General features: G+C 41.9%; 1 long non-coding RNA gene across 1 annotated transcript; it reads right to left on the bottom strand.

Moving 5' to 3' along the window:
* Nucleotides 1-5,044: 5,044 nt before the first annotated feature.
* LOC113012023 (uncharacterized) lies at nt 5,045-8,069 on the bottom strand. The gene is made up of 3 exons (XR_003270634.1): nt 7,776-8,069; nt 5,576-5,679; nt 5,045-5,132 (listed from the first exon to the last, which is right to left on the bottom strand). It is a non-coding gene; the product is annotated as an uncharacterized LOC113012023 (long non-coding RNA).
* Nucleotides 8,070-14,943: the final 6,874 nt, after the last annotated feature.

The following is a 14,943-nucleotide window of genomic DNA, read 5'->3' as shown; positions in this document are numbered from 1 at the left end:
TATTAGGCAAATGAGTATTTTGTCCACATCATCCTCCTCATGCATGTTGTCTTACTCCAAGCTGTATTAAGCATATTAGGTGATGTGCATCTCTGTAATGAGAAGGGGTGTGGTCTAATGACATCAACACCCTATATCAGGTGTGCATAATTATTAGGCAACGTCCTTTCCTTTGGCAAAATGTGTCAAAAGAAGGACTTGACAGGCTCAGAAAAGTCAAAAATAGTGAGATATCTTGCAGAGGGATGCAGCAGTCTCAAAATTGCAAAGCTTCTGAAGCGTGATCATCGAACAATCAAGCGTTTCATTCAAAATAGTCAACAGGGTCGCAAGAAGCGTGTGGAAAAACCAAGGCACAAAATAACTGCCCATGAACTGAGAAAAGTCAAGCGTGCAGCTGCCAAGATGCCACTTGCCACCAGTTTGGCCATATTTCAGAGCTGCAACATCACTGGAGTGCCCAAAAGCACAAGGTGTGCAATACTCAGAGACATGGCCAAGGTAAGAAAGGCTGAAAGACGACCACCACTGAACAAGACACACAAGCTGAAACGTCAAGACTGGGCCAAGAAATATCTCAAGACTGGTTTTTCTAAGGTTTTATGGACTGATGAAATGAGAGTGAGTCTTGATGGGCCAGATGGATGGGCCCGTGGCTGGATTGGTAAAGGGCAGAGAGCTCCAGTCCGACTCAGACGCCAGCAAGGTGGAGGTGGAGTACTGGTTTGGGCTGGTATCATCAAAGATGAGCTTGTGGGGCCTTTTCGGGTTGAGGATGGAGTCAAGCTCAACTCCCAGTCCTACTGCCAGTTTCTGGAAGACACCTTCTTCAAGCAGTGGTACAGGAAGAAGTCTGCATCCTTCAACAAAAACATGATTTTCATGCAGGACAATGCTCCATCACACGCGTCCAAGTACTCCACAGCGTGGCTGGCAAGAAAGGGTATAAAAGAAGAAAAACTAACGGCATGGCCACCTTGTTCACCTGATCTGAACCCCATTGAGAACCTGTGGTCCATCATCAAATGTGAGATTTACAAGGAGGGAAAACAGTACACCTCTCTGAACAGTGTCTGGGAGGCTGTGGTTGCTGCTGCACGCAATGTTGATGGTGAACAGATCAAAACACTGACAGAATCCATGGATGGCAGGCTTTTGAGTGTCCTTGCAAAGAAAGGTGGCTATATTGGTCGCTGATTTGTTTTCGTTTTGTTTTTGAATGTCAGAAATGTATATTTGTGAATGTGGAGATGTTATATTGGTTTCACTGGTAAAAATAAATAATTGAAATGGGTATATGTTTGTTTTTTGTTAAGTTGCCTAATAATTATGCACAGTAATAGTCACCTGCACACACAGATATCCCCCTAAAATAGCTAAAACTAAAAACAAACTAAAAACTACTTCCAAAAACATTCAGCTTTGATATTAGAGTTTTTTGGGTTCATTGAGAACATGGTTGTTGTTCAATAATAACATTATTCCTCAAAAATACAACTTCCCTAATAATTCTGCACTCCCTGTATTATATTACATTATATCCTCTTACACATTAGAGCCACAACAGGACCCACTAGAACATGGGAACAAGTAAAAGTGAAATATAAGAATATTCTACAGAATGGTAATATTTATCTCTTATATTGCTTTTAGTCTCTTGAAAAGAGACCCTGAAATAATCTGTTTGTTTGTTTATAACAGCAACCAAGAAAAGGGCAGAGCAAAAAAAGACAGGTGGTGGTCCTGCACCCCCTCGTCAACAAGTTGGTTAAGTAAATAATACCCTCACGGGAAAATCGATATCTCTCTATGAGCACACTGTCGCACTGAGCTAAAGGATCCTGTCTATCCCGCAATATATGCTGAATTCTGAAAACTCTCCTTATCAATCTTGCACCTTCCGCAATGGGTGGCTCGCGTACAAACGGACAGGACATGGCTGCGACAGGCTTCCCAAATCCACCTTCGCTTTTATAGCCGTGGTCTCTCATCTTGATTACACGAAGTAATTTACTATTACTACTCTAAAATATGAATTACATCTGAAATAATCAAATACATGAAATAGAATGTTAATAGTACATTTCCATTTTTTTAGGAAATGACCTGTATGTATCTGTATGAAATCAATAAAAGAATCAAATACTGCATTATCTTTAGTTACATTGATAATATTTATTTATGGAAAAATAGTGGAAAAATATTGCTGTTGCTTTTGTATAAATGAAGCGGACATACCTGAGTGGCCGCGATCTAATCCTGTTTACATAAAGTAAGCCTGCTCCCAAGCAGGTTTACGCTTACGGATCTGTTGCTATGACAGCAAGTCCCGGATCACGCGAAATCGTCAACAATCAAATCCAGCTAACTTACTTGGCGAGGTACGAAGAACGGACCCCTGCATGATCAGGCTGATGTTTGCACAGAGCAGATAATGAAGTGAATGTTTTTGCACATTGGTAACAGTGAAACAGTTTATTTACAGCGTGGAATCGTTTGTGTTTGGAGTATGAACTGAGATTCTTGAAGCTCTTCTCACACTGGTCAGAGCTGAAGTTCGCTTCCATGTGTGTACAATCATGTTTGTTACGATGACCTGATTGTGAGAAGTTTTTGTCACAGTGTCTGCACTTATATGGTGTCTCTCCTGTGTGGATTTGCTAATTCTTGTTCGTTAAGCTCACGTGCAGTGGTGAAGGATGACCCACACTAGTCACAGATGTGCTGTTTGACCCCACTGTGGAAGAGTTCATGTATTTTTAATGTACTTGGTGTGTGGAAGCCTCTCCCACATTCTTTGCAGTAGTTCATTTTGTCTCCAGTGTGTCTACGTTGATGCGGTTTAAGGTCCCGTTGATGATTGGAGGTTTTTCCACAAAGGTCACAGAGAAACGTTTTCCCACCACCACAGTGACGACAGGGTTGAGAACTGGATCCATCTGTGTTGCTCTGCTTCTAAACAATGACAGCGTAAGTGATCTCTGCCAATGTCCAACTACGTTTTACTGTTTACATTATAACACTCAGCTTACCGAGCTAAAATGACTCTTCATTTTTCCAAACTGTTCATTCAGTATAACTCCATAAGTTTACTGATCAGACTTGTTCCAAACAATCAGGTTAAAATTACAAGATAAAAAAAATCAATACATCCTCACAGTAACTGCACTTGTAGAGTTAATTTCTGGTGTGGATCTGTTGGTGTTTTTTTCAGGTGATGTGGAACTTTAAAAGTCTTCTCACACAGTTCACTTTTGTAAGGTCTCTCCTCAGAGTGGCTAAACATGTGTCGTTGTAACTGTGCATCTGTTGTAAACAGTTTCCCACACTGATCACAGCAGGAAACATAATTTCCAGTGTAAATCCGTAGGTGAATATTTCGGTACTGTTTGTCACTGAACCCTTTTCCACAAAAATCGCAGCTGTACACCTTAATTCCAGGGTGGGTAACTAGATGCTTCTGTAAGTTTCGACTTTGAGCAAAAGCTTTACCACACAAGTCACAGTAAAATGGTAAATGGACTGGCTCTTATATAGCGCTTTTCTACTCTTCTGAGCACTCAAAGCGCTTTACACAACTTGTGCATTCACCCATTCACACCCATTCGCACAAGCACATTGATCTAAGTGCTTTCTAAGTAACATTCACACACATTCATACTCCGATGGATGCATCGGAGAGCAATTTTGGGGTTAATATCTTGCCCAAGGATATTTGGCATGCAGACAAGGGGAATCGAACCACCAACCTTCCAATCAGTAATGACCTGCTTTACCGCCTGAGCTACAGCCACCCCATGTGCTTAAACTACACTGTGGATGAGTTGGTGTTTTTTTAAGGCTCCAGCCCGGGCAAAAGTCTTTCCACACAAGTCACAGCTGTACGCTTTAAATCCACTGTGGATGAGTTGGTGTTTTTTTAAATCTTCGGCCAGGGTAAAAGACTTTCCACACAAGTCACAGCTGTACGCTTTAAATCCACTGTGGATGAGTTGGTGTCTTTTTAAACTTTGAGCATGGGTAAAAGACTTTCCACACAAGTCACAGCTGTATGCTTTAACTCCACTGTGGATGAGTTGGTGTTTTTTTAAGTCTCCAGCCCAGGCAAAAGACTTTCCACACAAGTCACACATGTAAGGTTTAACTCCACTGTGGATGAGTTGGTGTGTTTTTAAGCCTCCAGCCAGGGTAAAAGACTTTCCACACAATTCACAGCTGTACGCTTTAACTCCACTGTGGATGAGTTGGTGTCTTTTTAAGTCTCCTGCCTGGGTAAAAGACTTTCCACACAATTCACAGCTGTACGCTTTAAATCCACTGTGGATGAGTTGGTGTTTCTTTAAGCCTCCAGCCAGGGTAAAAGACTTTCCACACAACTCACAGCTGTAAGATTTAACTCCACTGTGGATGAGTTGGTGTTTCTTTAAGTCTCCTGCCCGGGCAAAAGACTTTCCACACAAGTCACAGCTGTATGCTTTAACTCCACTGTGGATGAGTTGGTGTGTTTTTAAGGCTCCAGCCAGGGTAAAAGACTTTCCACACAATTCACAGCTGTAAGATTTAACTCCACTGTGGATGAGTTGGTGTTTCTTTAAATCTTCAGCCAGGGTAAAAGACTTTCCACACAACTCACAGCTGTATGCTTTAACTCCACTGTGGATGAGTTGGTGTGTTTTTAAGGCTCCAGCCAGGGTAAAAGACTTTCCACACAAGTCACAGCTGTATGCTTTAACTCCACTGTGGATGAGTTGGTGTTTCTTTAAATCTTCAGCCAGGATAAAAGACTTTCCACACAACTCACAGCTGTATGCTTTAACTCCACTGTGGATGAGTTGGTGTGTTTTTAAGGCGCCAGCCTGGGTAAAAGACTTCCCACACAACTCACAGCTGTATGCTTTAACTCCACTGTGGATGAGTTGGTGTGTTTTTAAGGCTCCAGCCAGGGTAAAAGACTTTCCACACAAGTCACAGCTGTAAGGTTTAACTCCACTGTGGATGAGTTGGTGTGTTTTTAAGCCTCCAGCCAGGGTAAAAGACTTTCCACACAAGTCACAGCTGTACGTTTTCTCTCCCTTTCTTCTGTGAGGTTTGTCAGCCTCCTGAGAGTGCTGACTTCTTGCTCCATGTTGGTCCTGCAGTGACAGAGGCAGTGAGTGAAATGCAGTCGTGGAACAAACTGAAACTCCCTCCGTCAGTGGAATGAAACATGTCAACAAACACATTGCTGGTGTGTTACCACCACCTTCTGGTGATAGTATCACATTACAATGATGTGACACAAAGAGAGGTATAATTAAAATGACATTAGGAAATATTGATCAGCGGAGAAAATCTTTTATTTCACAAAATTTTTTTCAGTTCAACTGATGATATTGTTGTTTCAATGTGTGTAGATAAAATATGATCTTTGTATTTTCTTGTGACTTCTGTGGTTTCTGATTTTGAATGTAGATTCTGTATATATGGATGAGCCCAGGATAGAAAAGATAAAGCTGCTGTTAACGGGTTTTTAAAAACCAACCAGCTGAACACACAGTTTCAATAAGTGTTGTGTTGTCTGTGATGTTTTTCTCACCTTTTGTGTTGAAGACATTTTTTCCTCTGTAGTGGCTGAGCGGAGTCCAAATGGCTGAAATTGTTCCTCTGCTGCTCCAACAGACTCTTCTGCTCCTGTTACCCCTGTTGTAAAAAAAAAAAAGTATCAATCGATATCGATATTGAACCGTTCGATACAGTGCTTTCGGTTCGGTACGCATATGTATCAAACAATACAAAATTTTAATTTATTTTATCAACTTTTCTTCTGATAATGCTGTCTGTGTTGAGAGCTCAGTGGATCTGCATTCGACTACTCCGCCTAGGCTCCACTGTCGAGCGCAGATCCACTGAGCGCAGCACAAGCTAGCAAGACAGTAGCTAAGCTCGTTGTAACATGGCAAATTGAACCCCCCCCCACCACCCTCATTCAGATCTGGCCTTTGGAACTATTTTGGTCTTCATGTGAAGCATGACCCTGAAGGTAAGCGCGTCATGGACAAAAGTAAAACAGTATGTTGGATGTGCCACGCAATGCTCAATTACATGGGTGGGAACTATTGTGTTAGCGCAGTTAGCCCCGCGGTAGCTCGTTAACGGAGATTTGCCGTGTTGTGGCGTTAACGTCATTTCAGATTAACGCTGACAGCACTAGTGGGAACACAATGAATAGGACTGCACATTTATGCCGACATCATCCTAGTGCAAAGACAAGTGGAAGCAGACTAAAACAACAAGCACACATGCTACAAACTTTACCAGAGTCATTAGCACACGATTCTCCTTATTGGGACCTGATGTGTTTAATATGCTGCTGAGAATATAGCCCAGAAGAAGCGTATAGTATAGCTTTTATTTAGGAAAGAGACATTTCTCTGTAATAAACTCTCATTTCCAAAGATGAGTGATTCCTCAATCAGATATATTTATTTTTTTATTACTTGGTTGTTTCAGCAACATTAAATTTAAAAACTGTACTTGTTAAAATATATATTTATAATTTTAATAAATGACAAATTACAAAGGCATGAAAATTTTTTTCTATTGAAAAAATATCGAACTGAATTGTGAATTTTGTGTATCGTTGCACCCCTAATATATATATATATTTTTCTTTTTTTTGAAGCTTTGTAAAAGCCCGAAAGAAGCAGAAATACATAGTAGGATTAAAGAGCGTAATAACTGACTGAAAAGGAAGACGGCAGCACTGCATGTACATGCATGTACAAGCCACTGATAAACATCGAAGAAGAAGAAGAAACAGTGTCCGGCATTGTATCTGGTTTCTGGTACAGATCGGGTAGTGGCAGGGCCACATCCTTCAGAGATTTAAGAAAGAATTTAGAAGTTTTTAACTCAGTGATGCTGAAGTGTTCGTTTGACTTTGGGACCTGAAGGGACGGAGTTTAGGACCCAGATTACTCCCAGATTTACGAGCGCCTTAGTCCAACAAATATGGCAATAATGAGGGCCCGCTTGCTTTTTCTACAAAAAAAAAATGTGCTTTGTTGTGTATCTGACGGACAAACACCAAACCAGCTCCACATTACTGAAGTGGAACCATTTTTACAAACTAATTCTGGTTCATCCGTTTCACTCAACGATCCGCTTTCTCCCTTCTCATTCTCTGTTGCTGCCATGCTTTTTCAGCCATGTGCGTATGAAAACAAAGGCACTGCGCATGCGTGTTTTACCCATATTCTATCGCAATAGTCCATTTTCTTATCGTTGCCTAACATTGTACCGGTATTACCGTGAACGGTATAATATGGCCCAGCCCTAGTGGCAAGCATGCAGGCTTGTCACTAGGGCAAACTATGGCATGCAGGCTTTCACATTTCACACCATTCGAAGACAAATATAACGTCGCAGAACACTCCAGCTCACATGTTAGTCTGCTCCAAGCATTTCCACAAAGGTCAGTGTTTTGTAGTAGTTAATACGTCCTTTTTCATAACATAATTGTCCACTAAAGGCTGATTGCCCTCCCCCAGGCTTGTACCCGCGGCTTCATGTCCTGGGGGTTGGTTGTTCTCCTCCCCTGCACTCCATCCTTTTGTTCATATTCCAAGATTATTTTGTTATATGTATTCTTACCTCCTAGCAACCGCCATATTATAATATTGCAAGCAATCACAAACTCTACAGTCTCCCTAACTTCAATGTATAGTAAGCAATCTATTATTCTCACCAGAGAAAAACATAAACTAAAACCACATCAAAGTTAGCTCCGTGCTTACCTTTAGATGAGCCCACAAACAAGAGAACTCTGTGATTAAGCTAGAAGCCTTTCCAAACACAGTTAACAGATCAGGAAGCTGAGACACACGTGGTTCGCGCTGATCTCAGCTACAATCCAAGAGACAGCGGTGGGTAGATCGATGCAGATATCGATTGAAAAGTAGGTAGTTGTATATGATCCTGTAGGTTTACTACTTTACTCCCGTTTCACGAAAAAGCAGCTCTCTCTGCTCGAGTCCTCTCCAGCGCACACACTTTGCTCCGCCCCCTTTACCCAGCTCTGCAGCGATTTGTTGCTGTGCGTCACGTGACTCAGCTGCACAACGTAATCACGTGGTGTGTTATTTCAAAATTAGCGCGCTTCGGGATTGACGGCAGGCCGCAATGCATTGTGGGTAGTGGTGTGCGATACTGCATGTTTTGGTATCGATCTTCTGCTTTTCTTTTCATTCCAATTAAAATTATTACACTCTTGGAAATGATGATAATAATATTTCCACTGTGGGATTTCCACGCATCAGAAGTAACACTTCTACATGCTGTTAATAAATATCACTGTACCTGCCTCTTGTTTTGAGATTTTTGGGCTCACACCTTTTTTTGAATAATTAATGTTTGGGTTTTTGTCACCATTTCTTTTGGATATTTAGGTTGTCAGCATTGTTTATATATTACTTTCTAGTGACTTAGCTTATTATTCAAGTCTTGTGCCTACAACCTAGTGTAACAGGGTCATAAATCACATTTTATAATTACCCAAAATGTGTTCTTAACCCCCAAACCATTCTTCTTTTATACCTGACTTTTAGGACCTCCAAGCCTGTAGTTATGTTCATTATCAGTTAGAGCCCCTCCTCATTCTTTTCTTCTTCTTCTTTGGTGCAATCCTATTGTAGGTTTTGCTTATAATAACCAGTCCACTGTAACTGTATGCCAGGCGTTTATTAGCAGCCAACATGAACGTCCGTACACTCATAACAGGAAGTACACATAACCCCTAGAGGGAACCACAGCGACACCTGCTGGAACTCTCCATAACAGCAGCAACAGGAGGCAGTATGGACAAACATAACATTGCTGTTATCTTTTCAGTTTTTTTCTTCTTCTTAGTTTTGCACTTTTCAGGCAAACCCAAATCAAACAACACCACCGTAATTGAAGAACTTATCAGGTTATGGATTACAAAACAAAATGAGGCTTCAAATATCAAATGAAATTCACAGTAATCATTGTCATAACTGCGACAAGTATGCAATAACATAACACAAGATAAAACACATTTCAAAACAGAAAATACAGCACCAGTGTGCTTTTAATCCACGTATTTACTATTCGGTTTAGACACTCTACCAGATCTGGTTCGGTACAAGTTGTCATCAGAACGTACTTGGCATTTTGTAGGTGTTATCACCTGTTCCTGCTGTTTTGTGCCATGTTGTGGTGGGTCGAGTTGAACTTGAACTGTTTCATGTTTGTTGGTTTGTGTTTTATAAGGTTCAGATTCATCCGCTCTTCGAGATGAGTCCAGTTCATCTTGAGTTGTAGCGAGCTTTTCGGGTTGAGGCTCGCTCACAGGCAGAAGATGTTGTTTGTTGCGCCTGTATTCTTTTCCACCCGACTCAACGACATATGAGTGAGGTTCAGCACATACTTTACTTACAACTCCAATCTTGTCATGTCCTCTCTGTGTTTGTAATCTCACCACCTCGTTTGGTGTTAATGGACTGAGCAGCTTGCTGGACTTGTCGTAGTGCTGTTTTTGAGTTTTACGCTTTTTTGTGAGTTGAGTTTTGATAGTGGTTGTCACTTTTGCTGTTGGTGTTAGCAGTTTTTTGCACACAGGAAGGGTTGACCGCGTTCGTCTTGATAGCAGCCTCTGTGCTGGTGAGCCAAGAATGTTGTCTCGTGGCGTGTTGCGTAGATGTAACAGGTTCAAATAGAAATCAGTTCCATCTCTTTTTGATGTTTCAAGGAGTCTTTTAGCACTCCGGACAGCTCTTTCACTGAGTCCATTTGACTGAGGGAACTCAGGGCTGCTTGTGACATGTATGAACTCCCAGTGTGTGGCAAACTCACGAAAGGTCTGGCTGGTAAACTGGGTGCCATTGTCTGAGTACAGTTTCTGTGGTATCCCATGTACTGAGAAGTGGTGTTTGAGTTTGTTAATGACTGAGGCAGATGTTAGGTTTTCAAGTTTATCTATTTCAAACCATCCAGAATATGAATCCACGAGCACGAGGTAGTGGTGATTGTCCCATTCGAATATGTCTGTGGCTGTGATGGACCAGGGAAGATCAGGAATTTGGTGTAGTTTCAGGGGTTGTTTTTGTTGGTGAGGCTTTAGACCGTTGCAAATGCTGCATGATTTGACTTTGTTCTCAATGTCAGAGTTTATTGTCAGCCAGAATACGTTGTCCCTTGCTCTCCTTTTTGTAGACTCCATGCCTGGATGTCCCTTGTGTAGTTCCTGCAGATAGGTATCATGTAGTGATGCTGGAACGATGGCTCTGTTGCCTTTCATAATGACATTGTTGTCGATGATTAGTTCATCGTGGTAGCTGAAGAATGGTTTTATTTCTATAGGCACACTACTTGCTTGTTTTGGCCACCCCTGCTGGATGTAGCGAGCAAGTGTCTGTAGGGTAGCGTCCTTCGAGGTGTGTTCGGTGAGCTCTTTTGGTGATATGAGCTGAAGTGACATTACCTCGAAGTCGCGCCCCTCTTCCTTTAGAGGTTGCTCATCCAGCGTTGGTGTGCGAGAGAGTGTGTCTGCGATGTAAAGGTGTTTGCCTTTCTTGTACACCAGGGTCAAGTTGAACTTTTGTAATCGTAGCATCATGCGCTGTAGCCGTGCCGGGACTGTGTGGAAAGGTTTGTTTTGGATTGTGACCAAAGGCTGGTGGTCAGTTTCAATCACCACTGGCTTTCCGTAGATGTAGTCGTAAAACCTGTAACATGCGAACACTACAGCTAGTAACTCCTTCTCTATCTGAGCGTACCTTCTCTCCGCTGGAGTTAGAGTTCTTCATGCATATGCCACAGGTTTGTCGTCCTGAAGGCATGCAGCCCCTAGACCATGCTGGGAAGCGTCACATGTGAGAGTCACTGGCTTGTGCATGTCATAGTATTGAAGTACTGGTGGGCTAGTGAGGCATGTTTTAAGTTTGTTGAAAGCATCCTGCTGATGTTGAGTCCAGCTCTACACCACATCCTTGTGAAGCAACTGACGAAGAGGTGCTGACAGTTCACTTAAGTTTGGGATGAACTTGCCCAGGTAGTTGATCATTCCCAGGAAACGTTGGAGAGACGTCTTGTCCTCTGGTGGTGGCATTTCATTGATCGCGGAGATTTTAGTTAGATCTGCTTTTAGCCCTTCGTCAGTGAATATGTGTCCCACGTAGCTCACTTCTTTAAGTCTGAACTTGCACTTTTTTGGATTCAGTTTGAGTTTTACTTGTCTGGCCCGCTCCAGAACCTTTTTTAAATTTTTGTCATGCTCCTGTATTCCTTTGCCTCCCACTATGATGTCGTCCACAATCACTGCGCATGGATATCCCATGAATATTTGTTCCATGGCTCTCAGAAGCGGTGTTGATGCCAAAGGGCATCCTCAGGAATTTGAATCTGCTGAAAGGTGTTGCAAATGTAGTGAGAAGAGATGAGGCAGGATCTAATTTGATTTGCCAGAAGGAGCTCTTTGCATCCAGAACTGAGAAGATGGTTGCTCCCGACATCTGAGCAGCTACTTCCTCCACAGTATGCATGGGATGGTGAGGTTGCATTAGTGCCTTGTTCAGATCCCTTGGATCAATGCAGATACGAACATCATCTGTATTCTTTTTGTGTGTTGCGACCATGTTGGATACCCATTCCGTGGGCTCCTCCATTGGTTCAATTACTCCCAGGGCCTGCATTCTTTGGAGTTCCTCTTTAACTCTTTTCTGCATAGGAACAGGAACGCGTCTTGGAGGGTTGACGACAGGTGACACGTTTGGAGTGAGTTTCATTGAGTAAGTTACAGGTAAGTCACCGACTTCATCTTCAAACAGGTCTGTGTATTCATGAAACACTTTCTGCGCTAGTGTCTCATCCTGATCTGTGTCAACCTGGTAGACTTCCTTGCTGAAACTAACCAGTTTCATTCGCACGCTGTCCTTTAATCCGATGATGGGTTGCACATCGTGTTTTACAACTTGGAATTGCAGGTCATATAACTGTCCAGCTAGCTTGCACTTGAGAGTAACTGTGCCTGTGGTCTTGATCTTCGTGCCTCCGAAAGCAACAAGATTTACCTGTTTTTGTGACTTGAATAGGGTTTCGTTGTTGCCGATCTTTCTGTAAGTGTCTAGTGAGATTACGTTACATTTTGCCCCAGTGTCTACTTTTAGTTTGAGGGCCTTATCAGAAACTTTGACTGTGCAGTATCCTTCTTTGTTGTGATTGTTCTCACCCTCCATTGTTAGGTGCTCAATGCAAAATGTCTCATCACTGTCTGGGTCAGCATCCTCTGAAATTTGGTTCACTTGCTTGCCTCTGTGATGTGGTTTTGCGGATTTGCATTGTTTTTTGTAATTGTCATGATCCAAGCAGCCAGGAACACACAGGCACAAATGTAATCTTCAAAAAATGGGTTTTATTATACCCCCAAAAAAGGACAAGATGATTACAAAAATTCAAGATATCAAAAAAAAAGTTTTTAAGAACCAAGTGGGCCCGTAAAAGAGGTTAACATAACAGAACGCTACTCAAAAGTCACTTAACAAAAACATAACTCAACAAACTGACCTGCCCAAATGAGAAACAGCTCCAGTTATATAGCAAATGAATAAACCATTATATACACCAAAGGTGAAAACTAAAGAGATAACAGCCAACCATCATTCAAGAAGAACCCCATTCCCCCTGCATGATCACAATAGATGGTCCAGTCCACTTTATTGGCTTCTGCATTTAAACCAGCTCCACCCTCAGCCTCCTCTTTCAGCCAAACCAGGAAGGACTGGAGCGGAGGTCAGGTAACTCAGAAAGAGCAGAAATATAATCAATATAACATATACCTATATAAAATAACAAACAATGCAAAGCAAAGTCTATGCCACCATTTGGGCTATAGCTTAGTGCTGTCATGCATTACAGGTAACTCAAAATATCAAATTAGTTAACTTATGATCACAGAAGCTTTAGAGCATAACGTAAACATAAGACAAAAGACCACATGAATATTACCTAAGTATCTCAGTTGTGTGGTTGCATGCATCCATCACAGTAATGATTGTATTTTTTGCAGACGTGACACTGTTGTCCGAAAGCAGGACATTGCTCCCTTTTGGCTGGATGCGAACCGCCACAGTTTCTGCAATTTTGAATGTTCGTTAGAAGTTTATTTGTTTTCCTTTTGAACTTGCCATGTTTAATCTGTACAGTGTCCACACTAGCAGATGTAGTATGCTTTGGTGTAGAGAGGGCTTTGCTATGTTGATCTGTGAGCTCGCTTATTTGGCATATACGTACCGCCTTGGCAAGAGTGAGTTCCGTCTCTTTAAGCAGGGAAAGTCTGACGCTGTCACTGGTTATAATCTGTCTCTGATTAGCTCGTCTTGTAGTGCACCAAAGCTGCAGGTTCTGGCCATGTTCTTTAACGTGCTCACATATGCTTTAATGGTTTCACCGGGTTTCTGTTGTCTTTTGTTAAAGTTATGCCTCTCCATTATGACATTGGTCTCTGGGTTGCAGATTTCCTTGAACTCTCTCTTTAGACATGTGGGATCTTCCCTTGATTCCATGGCGACTTCTTCTATGCCTTCAGCTGATATTACTGTGGGGGCATACGTGAATGATCGCTCTCTTTTAATGGCCTCTGGTCCCGCCAGATTGAGGAGTATATAGGCCTTAGTCTTAGCATTTTTGTCACTATGGGCAGCGGCGATAAAGATGTCATATTCGCGCTCGAACTTACGCCAGTTTTCAGCGACGTTGCCGTCAAAGATGAGAGGATCTGGGCGCCGGAATCCGTCCGCCATGTTGTGCGGTGATTGCTTTTTTCGTCATCCTTGCCGGCTCCGCTTTTCTTCTTGGACTGTGTAGGCTTTCTAGGATATCCCACTTCTGACACCATGTAGGTTTTGCTTATAATAACCAGTCCACTGTAACTGTATGCCAGGCGTTTATTAGCAGCCAACATGAACGTCCGTACACTCATAACAGGAAGTACACATAACCCCTAGAGCATAGGTGTCAAACTCTGGCCCGCCATACCAAATTACTATCAGAGCTGGCCTACTGGTATTATACAGCTAATATATACATTGTTTAGTATTAAGCTTTGCTTGTTCCACATTCAGTTTTTCAGCAAAACTTGTTTGTATGGAAGCCCGTTTCCACCACTAAAAAAAAAAAAAAAAGGATCCATAACTCAAAATTTCGAGTTATTTTCTCGAAATTTCGAGTTATTATCTCGAAATTTCGACATATTAACTCAAAATTTTGAGAAAAGCAACTCGAAATTTCGAGTTAGCGCTGCCAATCAGTAATCTACGTGAATGACGTCATTTCCATGTTACCCGGAAGCTGAAGCCCTCAGCTACAAATGCTACAGCTAAGCTACCGGTATTACATCCAGTCGTGAATGCACAGATTGCTGAGTGTTTTCAGCCTGGCTTCACAAATGATGAAATCCCTGTGTTATTAGCTGAATCACATGGTGTTACTATCAGCAAACATACTTTAATTTGTTGGGATCCGTTTTTGAGTGCGCGGTCCTGCGCCATATGCTTCCGGGTAACAAGAAAGCGACCTCATTCACGTATATTTTTGATTGGCAGAGCTAACTCGAAATTTTGAGAAAAGTAACTCGAAATTTCGAGTTATATTTCTCGAAATTTCGAGATAATAACTCGAAATTTCGAGAAAATAACTCGAAATTTCGAGTTATGGATACTAGCTTTTTTTTTTTTTTTTAGTGGCGGAAACGGGCTTCCATATGTTTGAGTCCATAAGAAGAGATTCATTCTTAAATCTGGAGGAAGATATTTTTCAATAAATATTAATGTTAGCCCGCGACCTTGTTCTAGTTTTGAAATTTGGCCCACTGTGTATTTGAGTTTGACACCCCTGCCCTAGAGAGAACCACAGCGACACCTGCTGGAACTCTCCGTAACAGCAGCAACA

This window comes from Astatotilapia calliptera, chromosome 3 (genome assembly GCF_900246225.1).
Source record: "Astatotilapia calliptera chromosome 3, fAstCal1.2, whole genome shotgun sequence".
Lineage (NCBI taxonomy): Eukaryota > Metazoa > Chordata > Actinopteri > Cichliformes > Cichlidae > Astatotilapia > Astatotilapia calliptera.
This window is presented reverse-complemented; position numbering and strand designations above follow the sequence as displayed.